At 40.9% G+C, this 27,461-nt stretch overlaps 1 protein-coding gene across 8 annotated transcripts in view; it reads left to right on the top strand.

Moving 5' to 3' along the window:
* The window catches only part of FGGY (FGGY carbohydrate kinase domain containing), a 308,898-nt gene that overhangs the window by 77,343 nt on the left and 204,094 nt on the right, over positions 1-27,461 (top strand). For 6 of the 8 annotated variants that reach the window (XM_062003165.1, XM_062003169.1, XM_062003166.1 and 3 more), the window contains one exon: positions 6,674-6,738. The exons of the other annotated variants lie outside the window; for them this stretch is intronic. The gene's annotated coding sequence lies outside the window, so the exon portion shown is untranslated. The remainder of the gene's footprint in view (positions 1-6,673; positions 6,739-27,461) is intronic. 8 annotated transcript variants of the gene reach the window in all.

The raw sequence follows: 27,461 nt of genomic DNA, 5'->3' as shown, positions 1-27,461 counted from the left end.
AACTGATACTGAGTTAAGAGTCTTCAAAGAGCACGTAAGTCTCTGCACCTGCTGACCTCCAGTCTGTCTGGCAGGCCTGTCCAGGTTTAAATGATGTAAGCTGCCATCTCTCATGTGTCCTTAATTCTAGCTGTTGGTTGTGCACAAGAGATGCCTCTTCTTGGTACGGCCATTCCTATGTGTGTGTGTTATCAGACTTGGTATACCAGATGTTAAGACTATACAGTAAAAATACTTGTATTTTTTCATTATTATAACACCATAGGTGCTATTTATGGGTTTAACATGCTTCCTGTGTGTGACATAGCCTTTCTTCACAGCCAGCAGTGCCTATGAGTGATGTCTGTCTTCTTTATCTCTCCTGCCCATACATTCCCATGCCCCATATCAATAGTTATTGTTTAGAAAAGAAATGCAGTGCCAGCACTTGTGTTTTGGTATAGATTGAGAAGAAGACAGAGAAGAGGTAAGAGTTTTGTGTCTATACATACTGAAACATTGCAGTAGCAGAAACGATGGCACTTACAGTAATGTCACAATCTCCTGAATAATATAATTCCATCCTTACCGGGAAAGTTAGTACTTAGGCAGGGATGTGTTTCACTCCAGTAACTGGATGGCATCTCAGCAAATGAGTATTACTTATACATCCAGGAGGTCATGAGGGCTCATGAGTATTTGTTGACCACATGACTTCTTTCCAGCAATAGGTCTTCCCATGCATCTTTGAACCAACTTACCTAGTAGATCACCCTGTGCCTCTGCCTCTGAGTGGAGGGACTCTGGTGAGGTTATGATGGGAGCCTATTGCTTTTATATAGACTACGTGAAAGTGCTGCATTTCTCCTTGCATTTCAACAGGTTACTGGAGGTGTACATCAGACTTTGAGGCATTTTTTTGTCTTTGATATTCTCTTCTCTGTTTCCCCAGCTGACTGAACTTCAAGGCACTGACACCTTTCCCACATCCTCTGAGTTTGACTGATAACTTTTTAAGACCTTCAGTGATGGAGCACAGCAGCAGTCTCCTCTTGGTCACATGAATTTGTAAGAATGAAGAAGCCTTTCCTGAGTGATAGTAGACCAATGAAATCAGAAGCATGGTTCTGCCTATCTGAGGTCATAAGGCAGCAGATGTACAATGTTCTTAGAAGGGATTTTTTTTATTAGAAACATTGCATTTTATGCTATACAATGCACTGACCCTCGAAACAGAAAAAATATGAGATGGGAATGGTATCCAAGTGAGCAATTGCATGGCTTACAAAATTCTGGTGTGGCTTTACAATGCAAAGTGACACATCTGGCATCTAGCTGAGAGAGCTTTTTTACTTTTTTTTCCTCCCTTACCTCAAAATTCTTTCTCCAGGAGAAAAGAAAAAAATAAAATGCCTGAAATAATATGCTTTCAATATTAGCAGTATATGGCTACGTGTGTCCTGTGAAAGTGGAGAAAATATCACGTATACACTCAGCACATTATGTTGTTGACTAAAACAAAAGTGGAAAGTTTTAAGAACAACTACTGTATAACACTGGGTTACCAGTATCTGGTTTTGTGAGCTTCATTCTATTTGAGAGTTATTATGCCAACATTTGAAAGAGAAAACCAAATGGAAACCCCAAACGATAACATTTTCCCTCTCCCCCCTCCCCTCTCCCCTTTCTTTTCCTGTTGGGAATGTTTGTTTGTCTGAATAAAACTTACCCATTTCAGTACCTAACTGCTACTTAAGACGCTTGCCTGTCAGGGATGTTGTTATACAGGTTGCCCTTAAATAGCTTGCGTTCGACTGCAGAGCACCTGTTAGTTGATTGTGAGACAGTAAAATTCGGGGCAAAGGCTTTCCAAACACAAAGGGTTGCTTGTGGAAAAAGACCTTGTTGATCTTGGATGAAGTTATAACCACCACTTGATGACTTTAGTGAGGCATTGTATGGTGTATGAAGTCTGTACATGTGCCTTGTGTGTGAAAAAACAACACGTGAGCTAAGCAGAACAGATCTAAACCAAGGTTCCTTCTAATGGTCTTTCTTCAGGTGTATTTTATGAAGCAGTTTTGAAAGGGGCTTTTTGTGTAAGCCCATTGGAAACTCTTTTCAAAGCTGCTGCATGGAAGTGCTGGAGCCTGTGGGCCTGCTCAGAGCTTGCATCTTGTAGCTCATGTCTTTCCAGTTCAGACTTTGGTCTGTCAGATCAGTTGTTCCAGACCCTAAAAGAACCATTTGTCTTGGTGGGAGGTGGAGGAGCTGGAAATAAAAGAGCATTTTTAGAAAAGAGTGTTCTCTCTTTATCTTGGTTGCTGTCCACTCAACTGCTGCACCTTTAGCTTTGCTTCATGCCTCCTGCCTGTTGTGCTCTCCAGAGGCATTTATCCCTTCTCTTGGAGTCAGCTTTGTATCCTGACTCATTCACTATTTTGTTTGTGGTTAATTTTATGGGACAAAGCAACTGGGATAACCTTGTGAAGATCAAAACAGAGTACTTTTGAGTGACACACGGTTACAATATTAATTTTCAGCTGCACTTAGGAATAATATTGACATTCATTTGTTCTTTACTGGAGTGTGCTTGTTGTGAAAGATGGACAAGCAAAAGCTTTCCACTGTCACATAGACTATCTATTAAATAACTTGTTCATTTTCAGAGGTTTTGTTTTAAAAGAGCTGTTCTAAACTGCTAGAACTCACGAAGCTGTTCCCTAGAAGACATCAGTGTAATCCAGAGCCCACGAGAGTCTGTGAACATCTTTTTGTTTTGCTGACTTGGTTTCCAGTAAAGGACAGAGTTATGAAACACACTGACACTTCTTGGTCACGCTGACTTGTATCTGTGGGATCTCCTTGCTCCTTAGGACCTTTCTTGTTGTGGTTCAAACGTAATCTGCCAGAATAACTTTGACTTTCTTAGCATGAGTTCTTACTCACTGCAAAGCTTGTCAAAATTTCCGCTCAAAGATAGACAATGTAGTGAATTGGTGCAACATGAACAGCATTGCCTAAAATGTTTGCAGTGAGCAAAGCCATACCACTGTGGTTTTGGCAAATAAACAGCTGTATTCAGAATCCTTGCAGGATCTTTTCAATAAGCTCTACGTCCTTTCCCAGCAGCTCTCTCAGGGGCTGTGGGCCAGGCTCATGGGGATGCTGCTTTCACACAACTGAGATTTGTGACCGGACAGGGCTGCCTGCTCCATCCATAGTGCCTGAAGGAACCTGGTAGGAGCTGGTAATCATTACTTAGCATTCAAGTTACTTCATACCTTTCTTTTAACATTTAAAGCAGAAATGAGTTATTTCTTCACCATTGTGCAAGGCAACACCTTTGAGTTTGGGATTTACCACCCCACCACACACACCCCATACCTTTTACCCCACTCCAAATGCCAGAACGCATGCAACCCAGGTGTTTGAATATAAGGCGTCCAGACTCAGTTGGAGGGAAAGCCATGCAGTACACTGACCATATGCAGCAAGCTGATCTTTTGCTGCAGTTTAAAGCCTGATTATTTGTGCAGGCTGGATTATGAAACTTTTGGTTTGGAGCTGGACACACAGAACTGACAAACTGGATGATTTCCCAGAGTGCTGCAACAAAGGCAGAGAAAGGAGCCTCTGGTGTCATTCGAGTGCCTGACCTTTTTCAGCAGGTATTTTTTCAGTTCACAGCAGGCCATTGACACCAGAAAGCGCAGCAACAGCAACTTCAGTGGTGAAACTGCCAATGTTACAACTGGAGGGAGATAAAGTGAAGTATTTGTTGGAGTGGCAGTACCAGGAAACGGCTGAGACATCACATGGTGGAGGATGTGCACTGTGAGGCAGAGGGACATATTTACTTACAGGCTAGACTTCACCAGACTCAAACAAAGGTAATTTTGGCTAGTTATTTAATTACCTGACCCACTTGCAGTAGGAAGTCTTTATATAGATAACAAATGCCTACCCCACCCTTGGTAGGCAGACAGACTCTTTGCCAAAAGGCTCTAGCTCAACTTCACGGAAGAAAAAGTATTGTAACTTTCTAGTTCAGACTGTCATTGCAAAGACATAAGAAGCTGCTGCTGTTGGAGTAAACTTCTCCACTTCTTGGCATTTGATCACTTTGGAGAAAGCCTCTAGGATTTACCTCTTACCACCACCTGCAACACAAATCATGTGCAAAGAATAAGTCTAAGATACAAATCGCTTCCTAGTGATGAGAAAAGCTCCCAGGCCCTCTGGCAGTGAGGGAAGTTGCCTGTGATGAGGGATTCCAATAGGATCTTTACAAAATCATTCATCTGAAGTGTTGAATAGAGACTCCAAGGTGGTTTTCCCTCAACTTTGTTTTACTTTCTTGTGATGAAATCTGCAGCTAACTTTGCACACAGAACATGCTTGAGATTAATTATTGTTAATTAATGGATGAGTTTAGAATTTTAAGCAAAGTGCTTACAAAAATTATTTTAAAAAAATCCTGTAGCTGTTGCAATAACCTTTAACATAGCCCTGCAATCTATCACCAAAACAAGGTTCTGCTCTTGCTTACACTAGAATGTCTTTGGAGAAAGTCCATGAGAAAACAGCAGATTTATACTGATGCACCTAAGAACATACCTGATCCAAAGTAGATTTTCAAGAGGACTTCTTTCAAATTAAAATGATGATAGCCTTTGCTTGCACTGTAGGCATGGGTGATGATGGAAAAGGAAGAAAAGAAAAACTGTCATGTCTTCTACTGCACATAAATCTAGGTTTAATTTTGCTTCTGTTTTGTAAGATTTATGCGAGTCTGATACTATATCAGACTTCAGATACTGATGCTTAAGATGCCAGGATGAAGGTTTGAACAGTTAATTTAGCAGAAACTGAAGTGAAAATTTTATTTCTTCGAAGGTCACTTCTCAGAGTTCTGGGGGAAAATTTTACTGTGATAAAGCCACGGGACTCTCTTGCTTGTCCTCTGCCAAACCAGTGACTACTGGCAGATATTGCCCTGCTCTGTCTGCATGCATGGGGCTCAGGAGTTGCTACTGGCTTCTCTGCACACCACATGCTTGCTGCCTGGGTTGGGTAGGCTTGGGAGAGACCACAGATAAGTTAGAAAGGATTTATGCTTCTGTTCTCCTGGATCATCAGTAACATATGTATGGTGTTAAGGACAGTCTTGCATTGGGCTCAGCAAGGGATTTTAATGCACTAAGGCAAAGATCCACAAAGAACCTAGGCACCCTGCTCTGAGGATGGCGTTCAGAAGTCTTTATTAGGATGTTGCTTTGCCTGCACAGTGAGTTGGGAGAATTCAGTGTATAGTAATGGGATTCACATGTACCAGTACTCTGAGCGGGGGATTGAGTTAGTGAGCTGGAAAAATACTGAAGTCAAGGATGTGTTTCTGTGTTTCGGTCCCTGTTCTTGGACCTGACCCTGGATGCTAAAGTTCCAGTAACATGTACCAGTCAGGCTGTGTTTACAGTTGCCCTGAGTTTCCTTAGGAAATTAAATTTATCTATTTCTTTTTCATTTGAACCTGTTATTAAAGTAGAAAGTTGAACTGGAGGCCCAGTGCCTTACTGGAGCCACCCCTCCCTTGTTTCTGTTCTATTTATGAACACCCTTCACCATTGGGCACAATGTTAAATTTAATCACTGAACTCAAAAACGTTGTAACATGTCTACCTACCCCATGCTTCCATCTGAATGGAAATTTTCTCTCTCCTTTAAAGAGTATTAAAGCCCTGCCTGTCTTGTCCAGAACAAAAGGGTATTGTTTACTTTGTTTTGTGTTATTTTTGTATTCAACAAAAGATGATTATTCTGTCTCCTCAGTGCTGAGATCCCAGTGAACATGTAGACCTCTTCTCTACTTGCTTTTCTTTCCTCTGAGTGACCTCAAAATGGAAAGATTTCCTTACGATTGAAATGCACAAAAGCAAATGTTATTTATCTAAACTTTCAAGGTTTTCCTAATGAAAGTATTAATTAAAAAGTTGATGTGAGGCATAGTTGAATAAAGAAACAATGTTACTAGGCACAGCAGAAGTAGCAATGACATTAACACACATTTATGCTTAAGAATTAATCTTTCATGAAATAAAACCTGTTGTTTCAGTCAAAACCTTTTGACTTTAAGAGATGCAACAAACCTGCAGTCATTTCTTTGGATCCTATTATTACCAACACATTGTAACCTAGGGAGAATAGCTTTTTGATCCTACAACTAGGCAGCTTGTGGGCAGGAGAGCAGGATTCTTGCTCTTTGAGAGCTAGCACCTCATTCATGGTGGGTTGATTTTCAAAAGACCCATTTATTGAATGACGCAAGGCGCAAGTTATGACTCACTGTGCATGGGTTAAGTTTGTGAAAATCAACCTATATTCATCTTCCTAGCACCTACATAGCTGCATAATGTATTTGTTATCTGTAGGGTCTTATTAACCCTTTTAGAAGCTTAAAAGTGATCTGCAATAGAGCCCAGAAAATCTGATATTCTTATCTAGTGAATTGAAGTTTTTCTTTTTTATCAGTGGTGATCTAGAGAAGAATGGATTTTCTTCTCTCTGGCCAGGATTAAGTCATAGGCTGGCCCAGCAGTCTGGGGTTGAACACTTTCTCCTGTCCTAACAGCCCTTGTAAGAAACCTAATGATTGCTGGTGATATTTGCTGATATGTGACACTGTGTCTTCCAGGTCTCAATCGGATGAAGTAGGTACTCCTCAGTCTCCGAGTCCTCTAATGATCTTGCAATGATACTGTAAGTAATCACTGCTTATTATAAGCAGCTTTTAAAGCAGAAGCTTGGTGCTAGTCCAGCACAGTTTATTAGTTGAAACATTTCCTTGTATTTCCCACTTGCATCACAACCTACTTTTTATGGTGATTTAAGGGTATAGGAGCAGTTTTGCTGTGTTTGCAAGGCCTTTGAAAGCACAGAACCACCTCTTCATCCTTCTCCACCCATCTCCTTCCCCATCTTCCCTCTTTTCAAAGGGAGAATATCAGGAAGGAGATTTAGATGTGGTTCCTAAACCTGTGTCAATGAGGAAGGTCTTCTACACTGCTGGAAATGATGTGCAGCCACTTGTTCCTGTATTTCAGCTCTCCTTCCTCTCAGGAAACCCAGACTTCAAGGGAAGGAAAAACCCCAAATGACCCTCATACATGTCATTGCAAAAATTGGTGGTTGCTTTAAAAAAGGGTGTTACCTTACATGCATGGTTTCATTTCTCCACTTATCCCTGTACTGCACATTACAAACAATGACAGCTCTTACAGGACTGGCTGTATGAGATGCACACTGAGAGATGAAATATCTCCTTCCTTGACCTCTTGTCTGTTGTCCTAACTCAACAGAAGTTTTTGTATTTGATAATATGGCCAGACTAGAGGAGCAATTGTACCTTCACTTCTTACTGTGGGTGAATAAAAACTACAAAAAGTTATTCTCCAATGTTAAATCAAAGACTGAAATTGATTTACTTCCTCTCTGTTTTTAAGTAATATATGTCAACTTTCTGCAAGCCACAGTATGCTAACCTACCTACTTGCAGAGATTCCTGGAGAAAGGAGGTGGTAAAATTGCATGTAAGAGTATTTACAGCAAACTAATGTGAAAAACGAACATTGGAACACGTGTTACCCTGTGATTTTTGCGATGGATCACATCTAAACATAAAATGAGAGTTTCAGAACACATGTAGGGATCAGATTAGGATTGAGTATAAATATATATGTGCTGTTGTTTTTAAGCCTATAATAAAAGTTATTGAATACTGATGAATAATATATGCATTTAAAGGAAATCATGATCTGCTCTCATTTAATCCTTTAAAGTAAAAAGCAAATTCACTTGTGAATTCTCCGTAATGGTTTATTCTTTAAGACAGAACAATGGAGGCTTGGTACAAAACTCACTGAAATCAATAAAAAGACACATATTTTATGTCTCAAGTTTGTAGCCTACTCAGAAGTCTGTTACGGCAGCTGCCACTGTTACTAATGCACCAGGGTTTGGACCAGGTACCTCTAGGGCTGCAACGGTAACGGCTCTTAAGTCTGGCTGAAACAGTCTGATATTCCCTGTGGATCAGGCACAGAGGAGGACCTGTAATGCACACTCACCTGTGCGTTACGTCAGTAAGTCTAGTATGTGCTGTTCCAGTTGGAGCTCTTGTAAATTAAACAGAGAAATAAGCTGCTTTTTTTTTTGCTTTGTGCCGTTGCTGAAATATGATCCAAGGCTCAGGTAGATTCCAGCTGTGATCTTGCTCCTTGGTTATGAACATACATTTGTGTTCTCAAGACGTTAGAGCTCCTTCCACACAGGCAAAAATTGTAAAACCCAAATGAACAACGTTCTCTGTGTACAGTAGAGTTATTTAAAATGCCTGAGGGTTTGAACATAAGCAGACACTGTGTTCACATACAATATAAGCAAGACTCCTGGGTTTTGGCATTTAAAATGACAATTAAAAATAGAGCAGGCATGTTTCAGCGACTTTATGGGATGCCATAAACATCCAGAAAAGGATTCCAGACAAAAGTAAAGATTCACAGTAAGGAATTGTTTTCTTCTTTTTATGTCCTACTTTGGTTTTCAACATGATGTGCTATGACACACCACAACACTAACAAAACAAAAGGAATGGGCAGAAGGTGTCTCGCTCATTGGATTGTATTGTACAACAGAAAATGCTTCTTTGGGAGAGTCAAAGTTTACAATCTCTATAGCTCTGTTCAGATAATTTTTTTAGCTTGTCTGAAAGGTGAGAAACTCTTTCCTTCTTCAACACAGAAACAGACACAATAGAATCAGAATCTCTCCCTGGGACAATTTTACATATTGTGACACCACTTGAATTTTCTTAGATGTATTTCCCACAGAGATGGTGCTACTGTATAACCAGTCAGCTCTTCACCCTGTGGCCTCCTGACAACACACCATGGATTATGACATTTTCTATTGTATCGTGTACCTTTAAGCAACATAGTGTTTACAAATATATAAGGCACCTCCTGTTGTGAACGTGTTTTAGGCATTAAGCTAAGGTGAGAGGAAGAACCTGAATCTCAAGTTAAGCATTTAATTACAAGGCTTTTCTTCCTCAATACTTTTTCTCCTGACACTCGCAAAGCTTTGTCTTCTTTGGTTATTTGTACCTGAATTTCTCCTTAATCTCCTCCTTAATATCCAAAGTACTTTGAAATGTTGTCACATGGAGTGACAGTTCCTCTGGCATGGTTAGCTCTTCCCTAGCTTTAAGATGGGAACCACATTGCAGTGTGTTTTCAGCTGGTTTTGAAATCCATCTCTTCATGTCACTGGAGCAGTATGTTTTGTTCTGTGCATGCATTTCAACAGCATAGCTGTCAACTGACCCACCTAATGATATTCCCCCAGCTTTCCTAGGTTTCACTCTGTTCTCCCATCTCCAGAGGAATCATGCATGGCTCCTCTTTTTTCTTCTACCTCTCTCTTTTGCATTCTAAGAAGTCTTGTGTAGATTTTGGGGTATTTGTAAAGAAATTGCTTTCTTCCTCCATGCAAAGGCAAAGGACCAATTAGTTTCCTCTTTCTTACCACAGGACGCTGGCATTGGGATTGTTTTTCAGGAGTCAAGGATAAGTGAGAATTAGGTTCCTGCCACCCTTGAGTTATGCAACACACCACATTAGTGACCTAGTGTCTCAATCAAGGCAGGAAGACATAAAGAAATTGTTTGCCTTATCCTCCTTACTGAACAAACCACTCCACAGGGATATCTGCCAGAAAAGAGGGATAGAAGGTATCTTAGGGTTACATTTGTTTCCTTTGAGTGTGAATTTGCTTTGGTTTAGTTTTCCTTTCCCCTCCCCCTTACAACAATTCAAGGCTATGTAGGAGCTCTTTTTTCTCCTATATTTATTTATCTATTTTCTCCTCTATTTATTTCCTTTACTTAGGTCACAATTTTGCAACCCGAAGGATTCAGAGGCAATCCCATTCTCCCTTTCTACCTTGCTAGTTGTAGCCTCTTGTTCCTGACCCTGCCTCAATTGCAATGCCATGCTATGAAACAAAATTCTGAAGTTCATTTAGTTTGTTTGCTTTTACTTTGCATTCCTTCCCTTTTCCTTGCATTCCTGCTCAGTGTAGCTCCAGAAGCTCTTTACCCCTGTGGGAAGCGTCGGGCACATCTCCCAGGCCTCCTAGTGAAGTCTTTACCTCCCTCAAATGTGACCGTGGGTTGGATGTCACCTCTCTTGCAGGTGCTCAGCACAGAGCAAAGTTCAAGTCCATTTAAGGGCTGTTTCAGAGGCTTAAGGAGTGTGAGATAGAATGCAATTTTAATACCCATCCTCTGAGCAGGATGAATTTGATGTTAATTATAGTGAAACTGCTGTAACATAGACTCATAGAATTGTGGAATGGTAGGGGTTGGAAGGGAGCTCTAGAGATTATCTAGTCCAACCCCCCTGCTGTAGTGGATAGGCTTTCTAGCTATGAGTGATCTTGTGTGCTTATTCCTTTGTAATAGCAGCTCTGTGACTTCTTCATTTATACAATCAACCTGAAACTGCCTTGATGAAATAAGATTCACGATTGCTGCTGTCACAGAAATTGTAACAGGAAAAGTGGTTACTTTTCTTCTGGAGTATGTCTCCAGAATGCTGTCTCCAGCGGCTGTGCACTGTGCTGATGTTGCAGATAGCTGCTCAGGTGATGGAGACATGGAACTCATCTGAACACGAGACACATCTGAATAATCCTTTTCACCTGACCAGCAACACAGAATTCTTCCTTGCCTTTCATTTGCTCGTGCTTTGCCTTGGCTGGTCACGAGTGATAGAGCTTCAGCTGTTTGGACAATTGGATCACAAGCCACGGCACTTCAGGAAATTTGCCATTCAAAACTGTTCCTCACACTCCTTGACATTTACTCCTGTGGGTATTTGTAGGCTGTTAGGTCTGCCTTTACTTGTTTAACCTAGCAATGAGTGTTTAGATCTGTCCTCATAAATCATTTCCCCTCAACTCTTTAGCTGCCTGTGCTCCTAAATATGAAAAACCCAGGCTAAGCCTACCCTTTCAATGACTACTCCCCACAGGATTTTATTGGTGGCACAAAATCATTGCTCAAGCCATGATTTCGTTCTTGGCTTACTGCATGATCCTCTGCTGATTACACTGAGCTAAGGATCTATATCAGCAGTTGTCTGATTTTCTTTCCTGTGTCCTCCACATGCTCTTAAGACTTGTTCCATCTCTTCCTCCAACTTTAAAACCACAAATTCAGGCTCCCTGCCCCCTTTCTCCCCCAAAGCACATCTGGGAGTAGCAGAGACTGCAGGGAGTGTCCCTGCTGCCTCTATTCCCATTTCCTTCGTCCCCCTTCACAGAAGGACTTGTCTCTCGCCAGAAGCTGGTTTCCAGGGACACCTGGAAGGTGAGCTTTCACAGTCCACCTCTCCAGAGGTTGATGTCTGGTGGGTGCAGCTGCTTGTAGCAGGGTAAGGAAGAGTAACTGGCTGGAATCAAACCTCCCTTGCCCTGATCTGTGGCAGGAGCTGGGTTACGTGTTTACCAGCCAACTGGGCGAGCGTGGGAAATTCTTGCATTTTTGCCCCTCCTCTGGGCACCTGTCTGCATTTTTGGAGTGGCTTGTCTGAACTTAACAAGAGCTTTGTGGTGAGGCTAGAATGTACTGTTGATTAAGGCATCTTTGAAGGTATCCGGATCTCAAACAATTGCTACAAAATAATCACAGTGAAGAATTCAAGAGAACTCTCAAAAAGGTCAATTTATCTGGTTTATGAGGACACTTAGAGTGACTGCTAAGAGTTGTATAAGGCACGGGAATTGCTTCAGAGTGCAAATCAGGCTTTGACTTTTAGGAAGAAGAAAGAAACTTCTTGCAGATAGATTTGCCCATAGCTGCCTATTGCAAACTTCCTTTTACTTTTTTGGTTAGATTTTTGTTAGTGGTTCCAACCACAGATATGAGAAGGACCAGAAAGATCCCTAATCTGGCAGAGGATATCACTTTATCAGCACAGGCTGTCACACCACCACGTGGGAAGTAGCCTGCTCTTCTCTTTTTAGCTGGTGAAAAATTGGAAATTGCAAAATGATCATGAAAGCAAGAGAGAGAATGTGATGGAAGCCATTTCTTTTCCTAAAAACTCAAAAAATGAAGACAAGCCTGAAGCCTATGTTGTGTTTCTTTTCCTGCTTGCACATTCATTTGAACTTCTCCACTCTCTTCTCATTTGTTACTGTGTTAAACGTGGCCAGTTTCTGCAGTGCCTTTGGAAGCATCGTTGGGTTGCTTTGCAGCAGCAGAAGAGTTCGGTACTAAATTTGGGATGGCTTGTTGAAAAGCTACTTTTGTTTCACCTCTGAGCTTCAAACCCACCCTTTAAAACTCTGAACATTTATTTTTACTCTTCAGAATACTGAATTGTCTTGTGACGTGAGCAAGAGGGTCCTGGATGACTGTGAATTATGTTTATTCGTATCTGGGGAGTTTAGTCTTCTTTAATGGCTTTGTTCAGTTGTTCTACCTATTCATTATCTTTACATAAACATAAAAATCATACATTTTTCTCCTCTAAAATAGATTCTTACAAGAAACCTAACTCTCTGCATTTATCCTTTGTTTCCATATGAGTGTACACACATACTTTTAAATTTAATGAATAACTCCTTTGGCCACATTTTGCCCCCTCTGTTTACATCTCTTCAAACACAAGGCAAGTACAGGTGACGAATTCCAAGTGTAAAAAAGAAAAATCTGGTACCTTCATCAGATCTTCATCATTATGGAAGCATTGTGTGTGTTTAAGCTGTTGTAGAAGAAGCCACTGGTGTTCAGCAGATTGTATCAGGGTTTTCAAAATCATGGCATCATTTTCTGAAATTTGATTTTCTAGGTCCCAAATGAGAGAAAGGAAGGAATGCAATAATCCAAGTGGAAGAGAGGGTCTTTCATTTCTGCCTGGTTAGTAGGTTAGCAAATGTTTAGCTGTGTAAACACATCAGGAAGGAGTGGTCATTGCCATGCTTTCTTATGCTCTGTTATCAGTTTTTATATTCTTTCTCTGGGCCTTTTTCACCAAGTCTGTGAAGTCTGACCTCCCTTATTGGCTTCTCATATTCCTTCATTATAAATCAATCATGCTAGAATGATGACCTCTCTAGAAACTCCTGAAATTATATGCATGAAGTATTGAGGCAGCTGGCACTTGCTACACAATCACCAAACTCAGTCAGAAACAAAGATGAAATCCCTTCTGAAAGTCAGGTTAAGAGATCTTATTGTAAATGTCCAGATTAACACTGTCCTCTCTTCTTTAAAAAGCAGGAAGACCTGTCTGATAGAGACTGGTTCTGCACTGGAATTGCACAAGCAAATATGGAAACACTGCAGTTTAAGAATAGAGTGGGAACAGAAATATGTTGTAATCCCTCTGACCTCTTTGTGAGATGTGAGCATATTATAAGGAGAAATGTGGGACCAAGGTTATAACCTTTATCTTGTCTGTGTGAAACAGTTCCAGCTTTCTTGCTGTGAGAACATGGCCATCTCTGGTTTAAGGTCAATCCTGTGAATTGCTAAATGGCCTCATGCCCATTGACTCAGGGCAATGTCTATAAATTGGGGAAGCAAAAGCTAATTACCTCCCATAAAGCATCTCTCCTCTTGAATGTGGATGGGCCATATTGGCCCATGATCAGTTGTGTCTCTTTGCCTATGTTTGATTCAGCCTCCACAGAAGGCAGTAAGAGTTAATTTTCTGATTTTCCTGGGAAATGAATTGGACCCTGACTTTAGTTTCCATGAGCAGACTGGTGTACAAGGTGTTGCTTAATGACACAGTCAGAGCAGTTCTGCAAGAGCCACAAGCTGATGGCAATTGTCTTGGTCCCACTCAGGAGAAGACATTTGGCAGACAGAGCAGAGTGGGACAATCCATCCTCTCTAACAAGCAGAAACACATTTCTGTGGCTCTTCCTGCAAACCCCTTCTTCTCAGAGATAGTGCATTGGGAGTACCAAGAGTTGAGGGAATTGTAAGATGGTTTCGGTCTACTTCCCAGACCATTTCTAAGGAAAAGGAAGCAATTTGAAATTTGAGCAGAAAGAAGAATACATTTTCAAAGCCATGACATTTTTTGAGTGAGGATGCATTTAGAAAACTTCCATTTAAAAAAACCCAACATGTTTATACTGTGAGCTGTGGACACAAAATTATTACTACTTCCTACCTGTAGCTAGAAAAGGAGTCATGTACCTCTGAATGTCAATGTGGCTTTAATCTGCTTCTCAGCTTGTTTTTTTTTGTTTTTCTCTGTTTCATTTCCCTTTGCGGTGTTAAGCTCTGACCCTGAAAGGTGAGGAAGTGAAGGAAATGGAAGAGCGAAATTTGGGGAGTCTGATACTAAAAAGCCAAGGGAAGCACAAGGCAGTCTGTCTAGTTGTAAGGTTGAAATGTAAGTGGGCTCCTCAAATTAATTACTTTGGAACTCACTTACTTATGTATGTGGATTCCCTTAAGCACAAGTCTTACATTATGTCACCAAGATGGCATTTGGGCTTGATTTACATTGGCACAAAACTAGCTATAAACTGCACGTGTGCCCATAGTAGCCCCTTTTCAAACAGAGAATGTTTATAGAAACAGGAAACATGGCTGCAGCAGCAGTACACTGAGCCTCTGCTGTGTCAACAACATCACAAATACAGGTATCCAGGATCTGTATGCTGTATTCATTTTCCATGTATGTCAGCTCAGTCAGTAACCTGGAACACCATTACCAGAGATTAGTGGTCAGTTGATGGAGCAAAATGACTTATTAGGTGAAATTTACTCTGCTAAAGATGAGTATCTGAACAAGAGCCACAATCCACATTTTAATCTTTTTTTTCAGACTCCATCTAATCTGTGGCTGGTATTTCATGGTGATAATCTCTTTTTTTTCCACTTTGGAGAATGAGGACACACTATATTAATTATATCTGATTCTGTAGGCACATAATTTATCTTTTAAAAGGTATGCAGTTCCCTGTCTGAATAGATTTTAAGCCTTCAAGTCATGTTTAGGGAAGTGTAAATTCTTCACTATTCTTCCTAGTACATTAGAAACAGTTAAATATATATAAGCACCATCCAAGTTTTGTTTTAGTAGATAAAAAGACAGACATAAATGAAGACTAAAATGAGCAGAGCATTTTTAGTGTCTGAGAAAATAGTATTCTTTGGTTCCTCAGATGCATTTATTTTCATATTCAGTCTTCAGCCTGTTGAAGTTGTGAGGTGCTATAAATATGTACCAATAACCTTTGCTGTGATCCATTTGGATCTGCTGTGCCTATGGTAAAGTAAAAGCCATTTTATGCTTTGAGAATGCTGCATCCTCAAACATACTCTGTGACATTGATGAAACTCTTCCTAGAAGGGATAGGATAGAGGTGAAATGACCCATGAGGGTCCCATCTTCTCCATCTGGCTTGACCCAAAGGCAGGCTAAATGAGCTGCACACTGTAGGAGTTCCCTTTCACAACATCCCTTTCTGCAGACTTTGAAGAAGTCTGTAACAGTGTTGTGTGCACAAAACTGTCTCCTCTAAGTTTCTAAGGAGAACCAATGATGCAGGAGGAATCCTGTTTTCATGTGGTATACAACCCCCTCTTTCTCTGCCTCAGTGGGGAGAATTCTGATGTTGCCATTTAAACAGTCTGGGAGATTTTTTAGGGCATATCTCATGTTAGGAGTTAGAAGAAAAAAGATCTTCATGTGTGACTCCTAAAGCCCAACTTCTAAATAAATGTTGTATGTCAGTGAAGATTATCTTGAAAGAGGAGCTAGTGCCAGGTCTTTTAAATGAATGTACTCCTTGCACTTTTAGTGCTGACAAAAGGTGTAAGCCTTGCTTACTGGAGTATACCCTCAGCACAGTGAGCTATAGCATTAACTGAGTAATGCAGAGTTTGCTCTGTTCTCAGATCCTGCTGAAAACCAACAGTAACTGTGTGTTGCAGTACTTGCTTGGTGAATATAGGTAATCTCTGAGTAGGGCTATTGTATTACTCATTGAAGACTTAACACTCCCTGTGGAGATGGTATGGGAATGTATTTCTATCTGGGAGATACCATTCCCACATCAAATGTCATGGGATTTGCTTATTTACCGACTACAGGTCAGATAAATGCATCAAAACATTTGTAACCTACAGCGTGAAAACTGGAGGCAGGCAACCTGCACCTGGGGTTCTGTTGCACAAGGTATTTCAGGTCTGATTGACAAACAAAGCCCTCGATTTCCTGGCATGGTCACTGTTATTAGAGGATCACAGGCACTAATGACAGTAGCTGCAATGTTCTGTTGGGTTTGGGCTTGGGCATCTTTTGATACCTTTATTGGAAAATTGCTTGCAGGTAGTGCCTAGTTTGAGTTATCCTCCTTTGCTGTTTAACTTAGAGGCATGCCATCATGTTTGGGACAGTATCAGAATAGAATAACAGGCACACTTAGCAGGATTGGGAAACAGATACTATAGCCCTGAGTGGGTGTCATGGGGGAGGGTTTTTTAACTTCCCTGGATTAATGCCCAGCACAAGAGTAGATGGTAGGAAAAATCACGTTGGCAGAGAATTGCATGTGGAGTCTCTGTGGGTGTGAGTTGAGGGCGTCCCACAGAAGCCTGTAATCCCATCTCTGCTTTCAGGAATAGCAAGCACAAGCAGCACAGCCTTCAAGAGCTCTCTGATGGCAAAAGGGGCTGTGGTAATCTGAGCCCTGTCACAGTAATGCCTGTGCAGCAGTATGGCCTTCAGATGCAAAAAACTCTGATAATCACAAGTTGAAATATTTATTTCCCACGGGTAAGAAACACAAGGTTTCCAAAGTTCTACAACATGTTGCAGCTGTCTGAGAGAAATATTTCAGTTAAAATTCATTTGAGCCAGTACTTGTATCTGTTATTTCTCCCTGTTCCTGCCTCACAGAGATCCACTGCCTCTGAAGGACTTACAACAATGCAGTTTATGGGGATGAGCGAGAGATGCTGGGTCTAGCATTTAGTTTCTGGTGTTTGTAAGGACTGTGAAAGTTAGGAGGTCTCCAAAGGCTCACATTAGAAAGTTGCTGGAATCCAAATGATTTATATTTGGACCTTAACTCTCATCCGAAATACAACCCATGGTGCATAGTGTCCATGTGTATTTGGGTAGTGGGAGTGTGGTTTTAACACCAAGCTTTATTATTACCCCTAACAAATTCTCAGGTTTTATAATCTTTATGCATACCAATTCTTTTTTACCCTCTATGTGTACTTGAAATTAGTTTACATGATAAATGTAGAGCAATCAGAACAGGATATGAAACAGGAACCTCTGAAGCGAGTGTGAGTAGGACACAGATGTAATAGTCTTCAAAAACACATACTGCTTGCTGGTGTTTGTGAGGGAATGACCTGGAATCTCAGCCCAAGCAGATGTGTTGCAATAGGCAGAGGAAGAGATTAGTTTCAGTGTCCCTCGATGGCTTCTCCTGAAGATTTGAGATTATGCCAGCTGATGCTCCAGTTGACAGTGCTGATCATGGTTGGGAAGAAACACTTTGTTCCAGATCCATTCCCAGCCATGATTGTATCTGTGAGGCAGAGTCTTGATACGAACTTGGACGGGTGAGCAGTGCCTTCTTATAATCAGTCTTTGCCTCCATTTGGGTAAGAATTAGCCAGTAATAAGAAAAACGTTAATGCTCTTTCTTGATGTAGAGTGTAGGAACTAAAAGACTCTTGCTGAGATTTGCCAGCTGTGTTGGTCACAGAGGTTTGCAGGCTGTACTGCGAGTTTGCCCCTGACCATCTTACACTCTGATTCAGCTCCAGCCTTTGGGCCTGTGTAACCTCTTCCCTTTCTCTCTGCCCTCCCCAGATCCCTCCATGTTTCTTATCTCCAGTACCCCTCATCTGACCCCTCCGTCCTTGGCTTCACAGCATCTCCTCCAGAAGTCGGACAAACTGACAGATCTGTCAAGAGATGCAGGAAGGGAACCCAGGGGTTATCTGAGTGTGCAGGTTATCTAAGGGGTTGCTCTCAAGAAATAGTATCTGCAAGCAGTACAAGTTATCCCAAGCTGAAGACAAGTAGAGGCTGGGCTGGTGAGTTCATCAGAGCCAGCTGTCTTGTGGATAGGGATGAAAGATTAGAACTCTGAAAATAGTGGTAGAGTTGCCCTGAAGCCAGAAAGAGGTGCCTGAGATTGAGAAACATGGAAGGAAAGCTAATTTTTGGTATGTATTTGGGGACTTTGGTAGAGCTTCCTTGGTAAGGAAGGGCTTCCTGGAATTCTTTGACCAGTTTTATACACAGAAGGGAGTTATTTGGCACTGAGTTCAATATACACGTGGGATTTGACTTTGCAGTGAGACTGCCCTATGACAAACTCCCTCCAAAATATAATCAGCAAAAGTTTTCCTCAGATGTAAACTCCATGTCTGCTTCCAACTTGGACTCCTGCTTGCTCATTCCTCGGCTGGGTTTGTCAAAACTTCACAACATTTAGTCTTGCTTTTCCTTGCAGTGCTGAGTCACTCTCTGATTTGAGTAAGAATTCAAATATTTGTTACTGTAAATTTTGCTAGCCTCTGTCTGAAATACAAGTGAAAATCCTACAATGTCATTTTGCTCAAAAATGAGTTTCTGGAAAAACTTTATCCTCGATACTTTTCTATGTAACACTTACACATATTTTATTTTCTCTGTCACTTGTGGTCTCTTTAATTATACCGCAGAAATCTGAACTGTGGCAGGATCAGACACAGAAAAAGCATGACCAAAGGAAAACAGAAGGTTTATTGGTTTTAAATACATTTTTGAATGTAAGAGGTGACTCCTCCAAAAAGGCAACACAACAGCCTTCTGTCTGCTAAGGTTTCTCTTAGTCCTGTAACAAACTGTGGGATTTTTATGATTTTTATGTCAGTTTGAGCTCTTTTTGGCTGTTGTATAATGCACTGTTTGGGATGTGTAGAGAACACTGGTCTTTAGTAGGTGTTTAGAGACTTAAGGTTTTTAGCTCTGTGGTTCCTTATGTCTGTCCATCCTGGTCAGTCAGGAAGCACATAAAAGGTGGTTGGAATGGATTTGTACCCAGGGAAGATGGATGGCAGTGCAAATGTGTAATGTACCTTTCCCTGAGCAAAAGATGCTCACTCTAGATCAGCATAGCTTATATCCACCAAAAGCCCAATGGGACTCTGTGGAATGCACTGGGGAGCTCTGATCACCAAAAATCCATCACAGTTCAGCTAACAAGCTTGGGAACTTCAGTGATGCGGGAGCTGTAGCTTCATGGCTAGAGCAGAAAGCAGGACACACGTTTGCATACAGTGACTGGGGGGATATGTAGGCACCACAGTGTTTTTGCCGGGTCCAGGGTATTGTGCAAATCTATAACCAAGGCTGTAATTTGAAGGATTATACTCATGCACACAGAGGAAAATTTCGTTTTCAAAATTCTTTACTGATGATGAAACATAAGCCAGAAAGAACACTGTTGGGTTTTCTGATGTCAGTGTGAGCTGACAGAGTTGGCAATAAGAAAAAATATCCTTCAATTATAGGCTAAACAAATTTAAAAGAAGTCACTGAGACATAGCTGGTATGGAGCCCCAAATTGCTATTATTGTATTTGCCTCTCAGAAAAAAAGACATACTTAAAAGGCCATAAGCTGCTCCCTCCCTTTCTCCCTCCTCTGCTGAAAAAATTAGTCTCTTTGTCACATGTAAGAGCTGTACAAGTAACAGGAACAAAACATGTAGGTGTTCTGAATAAGGTCATTAAACAACATGCTATTTGTTAATCACATCAAGTTCTGGACAAATTCATACTGCAGCTTTTCTGGTTCATGTGCTCAGGTAATAATGAATACTGCAAAACCTCTATCAGGAAACGTTTTCTGTCTTGCCTTGAATCAAATTATGATTTGGAATGAAAATGTCACTGAAGCATGGGCTGTAGTGAGCCTATAGAATCATAGAATGGTAGGGGTTGGAAGGGACCTTTACAGATCATCTAGTCCAACTGCCCTGCAGATCAGGTGCCACTATATGGTCACTGTTTCCAATCACTTTCTAATTAGAAAGGATTTTTGTTGGTGATGCATGAGCTAAGATAATCTCTACAGGTCTAAGACAAGAATTAAACTCCACTTTCATCAGAAAATACAGTAGTTGATAAGCTATGAGTTGAAAAATGCTCCATTCAGTGATTCTTCATAGAAAGGGCACTATTAATGACACAGAAGCATTTTATGGTAAGAAGTCTGCCTCCCCAAAAGTTGAAATGGAATGGAAACACACTTTTTCAATCTTTACATGTTTTTCTTCTACTAGATAATCTTTCTAAATAACTTCTTTCTCAATCTCATGAGATTTATGATATGTTAATGATATCATGTAGTTACATAAAATAATTATGGTAAATTACAAATAAGGATCAAATATTAAATGTAATCAATTAATATCCATAACATGGCACTGGTTTGGGCTGTGGTAGTTGCCATATATGCAGGAGCAAACATCTAGCCCTTAGGTACCATCTATACACTGGAGAAGTTTAGGGACTTGTGGACTTGGGGTTGAAGGCACCCACTAACAGTGTACTTTATATGCACTCCCACTCAGGTTTGAGTCTACCTACCTTCTCTGTAGAGTTTTTAAAATGCCATTACTCTGAATGATTCATCGCCCACATCAGGAGGGAGGAATTCAAATCAGCTGGGGAGCAAAGCACTCTCCACTGGGAAGAGGAGACAAGGCTTGTGGTGATGGGAGAAGTGGGGGAGGAAATGAAATCACTGACAGGGAGAGTGGGGTTCTGCAGTATGGAAGGATATGAACGTAGTTAAGTGGGAGCAGGATATGAGAGCAACAGACGTTAGCATGGGGAAAAGGAAAAGGGATGTTCATCAAGCCCTAGCCATAGGAGGAAAAAGGAAGACAATACAGGTGGGTGGGTGGCAGGACGATGGAGCCAGGCTATTATCAGTGATGTCCAATGATAGGACAAGGGGCAACAGGTACAAGCTGAAACATAAGAAGTTCCAAAGAAACACAAGGGAAAACTTCTTCCCTGTTCAGGTGAGGGAGCACTGGAAGGGGCTACCCAGATGGGTTGTGGAGTCTCCTTCTCTGGAGATATTTCAAACCCACTTGAATGAGTTCCTGTGTGACCTACTCTAGGTGGTCCTGCTCTGGCAAGGGAGTTGGACTTGATGAGCTTTTGAGGTCCCTTCCAACCCTTAAGATTCTGTGATTCTGTGATCTCTTTTGCTGTGAACTGAGCTGTTACCTCTTATTATTTGCTCTCACTACAACTTGATTACAACATCCAGTTTTGATCCCATCATGTTTTGCAATTGTTCCTGACCTGCTTATCATTCTAAGTGAGGGTTGCTAGAAAGGGAGTGCTTGGCCATGGGTGCAAATGCTATTATGACATGAACCAAGTCTCTAGGGATAAAATGTCCTGGTTTGTTTATTTTAGCACGTAAGCGGTACCACACTTGTCTACATCAGGTATCCTCAGGTATCCTGAGATAGGCTTTTTCAAGATCTTCCTAAGATAGTTTTAAAAAAAGTCATGTAGAGTGCTCCCCATTTGCGTTCTTATTTGCAAGTCTTGAGAAAGCAGATGGGTCACACTTTAAGGCTTCTTCATGCAATTGAGTTAGAGGAAATTTTTTTAGGCATAATTATATCCCAGGAGCTGGATCTTGTTCAACATGCAGAACAGATCACAGCACTTAGTAGGACTTAACTGGATTGAAAAAGTCCAAAGAGGAAATATCACACATTTGTAAAGTGCCTCACTTGCACTAGTTCCTGTTTATTTATACATGTTTATTTACTGCAAAGGTAGTGCAGAAGTTCAAGCTGTTTTGCCTGGATAAAATTAAAATGCCCATTCCTTAAAAGTGAGAGAGTCAAATAAGATTGATTTTGATGGCTAAATTTAGGCAGGTTTACCATCTTTTAAGTACCACTGTTTTAGAGAGGAGAAGGTTGAATGGAAAATACCTGCTCTTCACTATGCAGTGAAACTAGAAGCCAGCCAAAAACTTGGGCAATCCAGTCTTCTGGTCTGAAGTGTGTCTCCTTCTGTCTCTGGGGCAGAGGGAGCACTGACCAAACTGCCCACAGTTTGGATCCTGAGGAACTTTCCACATCTCTGCCTCTATTTCTTGATTCATCTCCTTTCTGAGAAGGTTTGGAATGGGTTTTTTTTTCCTATTAGTTGTTGGGGAAGTCTTGTCTTTTTCTCATCTTCTCAAATTCACATGACTATCAGAAGTGGAGGAGCGGATAGGTAAGCACTGACAACAAGCACAGAGGAGAAGCCATCTGGTGTGTGGAGGAGGACCAACTCCTACAGCTCTGATCTCAGCACTCATGTACAGCAGCTGTGCAGGACTGGGGATGTGCAGCACTATTAGCCACACCAAGATCTGGCAAGTAAACACCATGGGGGATGAAGTGCCTGATGGCCAGGCAGCTTTCCCTAGCAGCCTAAGGAACAGAAGCAGCCCCAGGGCAGCAGGAAGGGGTCTGGGGACACACATCTCTGTTCCTTACTGGAAAGCATCCTTCAAGGGCAAGTGGGGCTCTGCACTCACACAGTGTTTTAAATGTTGTTGTTCTTGTTCCCTGTGAAAAAGTGTGGTAACAAAAAAATGAGAACTGGTCACTCAACTTGACTTTCAGCTTCCTTCCTCAACTATCCTGAAGGGCACAGCATTCCCTAACAAGCTGGAGAGGGACAGAAATTCCTCATGTCTGCTCTTGTGGCATCTATGTCAACACCAGGAGAAACAAATTCTCAGTACTGGCTTTCCGAAATCTAGCAGTCTTGCAGAAAAACCAGCCCCAGACAAGTGTTGTTCCATGCTCTGCTTTGCTGTATAGTGTCACTGCCAGCCCTGAGATGAACTTGCCAACTCCTCATACATCCATTGGGCAAAACCAACTGAACTTAAGAAAGGTACTACTTCTTTTGCTGTCTGTTTGGGGCTGTATTCAAGCTTCACTCTAGAGCTACTAGCGAGAGAGATCTTTTCTTGATGGGAGTGAATCTGATGATTTCTGAGGTTGAGATAAGATAAAGCATCACAGAGAAGGCAGTAAAATTGTAAGTACATATCAAGCTGTTAGGCAATGGCAAGCTACTCTGTATAAAGTCTTTTACCTGCTGTTTTACCTTCCCTTCTTAGTGAGACTAATGATAGTACCTAAGGATATTCCTGAAGCCATAAATAGTTCATATTTACAGTAAGCTTAAAAGGCATAAATGGCTATAGAATTGCAAAGATTTATTATCTGCCACTTTGGCAAGATGCTTCAGGTTTCTATGAGGTTTAAAGCAAAGTAGAAAATTAGACTGTTTATTCTACAGTTCACTGTAAAAAATAAGTTTCTATAGAAACTACCACTTCAGAGGTATTTACATTTCTCTACTATGAAGCATTTTGAGAAAGAGCATTCCCATAAACAGCAAATAGAAGTTGTTACATTTGGTATAATAAGATAATATTTACAAGAGACTCTGTATATTCTAAATTATATTATTGGACTTCTGTATAAACTGTGGATCCATTGAATATGTTGTAAGAGACTCAAATGTTCTCCTAGGAAAATGAGATAATGACATGTAAAATTAATGCATAAAAATTCCTTTGTGCCCTTCCTTCTGCAATGGAACAGAAGATTCAATCTCATATCTCTGGCAAATCCAATTCCATAAAAGCTCATTTCTGAGTAAGGTTTCAAGAAAAACAGTGACATTTTTAGCTGTAGATGGGATGCTGCCCTTATATGCATGTGCTCACAGTTGGAATTTGAGTACTTGTTACTGATACTTAGCTTTGCAATTTCCTTCATCTCTCCAGTTGTAACGCACCACATGGGTGTATTGCTCTATAGTTATTAGTAAATCAGTATAAATAGAACAAAGAAAATACAAATAGCATTTTCTGTATTTGCAATGGTATTGAGAGAAGCAGATTTGGAGAGGCTGATGAGCAGTGGATTGTTCACTACATCCCTGCTTCCATCCTGCATCTGTCTGTCTCAAGGAACAGATGAAGCCTTGCAAGAGGTTTAGCCCTTCATTTCTTGTATATTGGTCCACTATGATAAATAGACTACAACCCCTAGGAAAAACACCACCCACCAGTATCTGCAAGCTCAAGTTGAAGTTGATAGTAGAGAATTTGGGTTCTTGCTATTGCATACAGTGGAAACTCTGCCTAGGAGAGGAGGTCTAAATCCAGTATCATGTCCTTATTCCTCATGCTCTTGCTCATGCAGGTCACAGTGATCAGAATAAGAAAGAAGAAAAATTGGTATTATATTAAAAGAAAGGGCCCCCCTACCCATGTCTGGTCTTCAGAGGATCAGTCACCATAGACACTCAGGGAAAAAAATAAGAAACTGTGAACAGATTTCCTTCCTGTGATATCCTCCCAGCATCTGGCAAGTCAGCTGTTTTCAAGACTTGCTGGGCAGTCAGTATGGTTTTATCCTAAAGATATGTCAAAGGAATTACAGTCAGACTGGAAATAAGAAGGTACCAAGTACTGAGCACACCTGAGCTTCCTCAGGAAAGCAGATTCCCTTAGGTGTGTTTCTTTGAAAACACATCTGAAAGATTCAGATGCCTGAATGTCATTGACATCTTCTTTGTCAGTTGAATACTTTGAAAAATGTCAACCAATGCCTTTAATCAGTCCAGACTCCAGATATGAATTAATCACTCCATCAATAAACAATGATTAAAGTGGTTCTTGGTACCAAAACATCTTACGATGCAGGTGCAGAAGTAAAAAAAAACACCCCAAAGCCTGGGTACTAGTATAATCTTTTCAACGTAGTAGTTTATGTCAATTAACTGACAAATGCAACCCCCGAGTACCAGCCAATAAAAAAGGAGGGGCCAGGCTGCTGCTTCCTAAATCGGATTTGTTCTCTGACAAATGAGTGAATTACAGGTCTTAATAACAATGAATGCATCCTATCAGTGCTGTCCTGACCCATTTACTGGATCACGGTGTCTCTCCCATGCCTTTGTTTTGTTGTTTTTCTTGCCCAAGACTTGAATGCAAGCCATAATAACACAGATCCTGCCCTGGTAGCAAATTGTGCAGTCTTTTGTTTCAAGCACACAGCATGCACCCAGACTTGCTCATAAAATATCCATAGCAAAATCATGTGATGCCTGTCTCTCTTATACATTTTTAAGAGCTGTGCCCTAAATCCATTAAAAGACTGTGAGGCATGAATAGGACAATAATCCTTCCTACCATATGGGTGAGAGAGAAGTTGAGATCGAGTAACTGGACATACAAAATGAACCATGTGAATATGTTGACTCCCAGACTTCTGCTATGAGAACACAATACCTCTTGAAGTCCAGCTTTTTTGTCCAAATCGATGAAAAATATTTTGCATTGTATAACAAAGGAACTTTGTACAATAAAAATGGATCTGGCATAAAGAGAAGTCAGGGAAATAGAACTGTACAAGGGTCAGAAGATGGTGAGGATTGTGTGGACCGGTAAGAAGATGCTTCTTGATTTCAGGACAACTAAGTTGAGGGAAAGGTGTCCCTGTGGTGAGAGTAATTACTTTCAAACTATGCAGTGATTGCTCTTACTACAAAAGTGAGCCTTGGAAATCCAATTCTATACATTGGAAAAAAATGTCCTTCATTGTTTTACCTGTAGGGGAGAAGAAGGGAATCTAATGTCATCCCACATAACATAGGTGGATGTTCAAAGAAGGAATGAAAAGGAATTTAGTGTCTACATCCCTAAGGCTCTTTATAAAATTACAAACTACACCTCTTGCCAGGAGTCCTCTCATCTGCAGATAATTTCTGTAGAGCTGTAGTGTCTTTAATTTGGAAAATGTACACTCCACCTAGGCTTAGGTGCCAGATTCTTCCCTTTCCTATTAATTGTCTTACATCCTGGAATCACTTGCAGGTGTGCTCAGTGGTGAATTCCACTCTTTAGCCCTGTCCAGGATCGTTATAGGATTTCAAACATGTAAACTGGGCCTGTAAGTAGCTGGTTTTGCTCCCATGGAACCTGGGAGGGGACTAGGAGACAATGGAGACATTGGCCTCACTAGCAGCAGGGTGCTGAGTTCCTACTCGTCTGTCACTGCCCAGCGATGCCAGGCCCCTTTCACTTTCCAGGGCCCATCCTTCTCAGGTAATGTGTACCTCTGTCCTGAGGTAACTTACAGAAGTCAATTGCCTTGGTAAAAGCTTACAGTCCTGAGGCTAAATGCAGATTTCCATAATCTAGTGAGTATCTTCTCTGACTGAATACAACCTCACTCAACCACTGCACCAGGTGGATTCCTCAGTGGCTCAGAATATCACAAGAAAGCAGCACAGTAGTACTTGGGCAGAGAGTCTGAGAGAATAAGTGGCTCCAGCATTTAGGAATAAATGCTTGTAGAATCTGCTCCCAGATACTTAGGTCTCTTGAACATGAGGTGATGCATACAGTTCCTCTGGTGCTTTTGCACATTTGAACCCAAAAGCCAGGTGCCTTGTAAAAAGAAGAAAATAGAAATCACAATGTATTCTCGAGAGCTCTGACTGTGTGAACTGTGGGACTGCATGGCTTTCCCATTAAGAATTAATCTTGGTTCAGAAGTGGATTGTGTATTGGACTCATTTGTTGCTGTTGTCACTCCTCTGAGCTTGGTAGAGTCCCTTGAATGAGCAGAATCAGTGTTTTCTATTTAGAAATAAATAGGCTACAGGACAAAACAGCCTCTATATGCTCTAGGACTTTGCTCTGAAGAAAATCCCATTGACAGAATCTTCAGTAACTAATTTATCAGACAGCTTTAAAAGCCAAGCTTACTGTAAATATTAATTTGGGATTTTTTTATCTTGGTCATCTGCTTTTTAAAATGACTTGTTACTAGAATTGCCTTTGCAGCTTGTGATTCTCTTTTCTACTTTCAGTTTCCCTTCTGTACTGTCATGGTTCTAAGTAGGCTGTGGTTTTCTGATAATGTAGCTCTGATGTTTGCTCTGTTTTCTTATACAAGATCTAGGTTTAAAAAAAACAACCTTAAATCCAGATGACCAACCAAGCCAAAATCTAATTCTTTCTCCACACATTTAAGTTCCTACTGTGACATTTAACATACACAATATTACTCCACCAAGATACTGTGTCCACACCACACACCATATGCAGAGTTTGAGATTTTTAGTGAAATTGTTACTGTTAAGGGGTCCCATTTTGTAGGGTGTGTGCTTTCAGAGATCAGCTTGAACACAAAATATCTGCATACATGATCGTAACTGCAGGTGATATAGTCTTCACAATCATAGTCAGACTCTGTTGTTTGGTTGTTATACAAAGAGCAACTGCAGTCTTGCATTTATGTCCCTGGATCCCA

The sequence above is a fragment of the Colius striatus genome, chromosome 10 (assembly GCF_028858725.1).
Source record: "Colius striatus isolate bColStr4 chromosome 10, bColStr4.1.hap1, whole genome shotgun sequence".
In the NCBI taxonomy this organism is placed as follows: domain Eukaryota; kingdom Metazoa; phylum Chordata; class Aves; order Coliiformes; family Coliidae; genus Colius; species Colius striatus.
The sequence above is the reverse complement of the archived record's forward strand: the minus strand, read 5'-3'. Positions and strand labels throughout refer to the sequence as shown.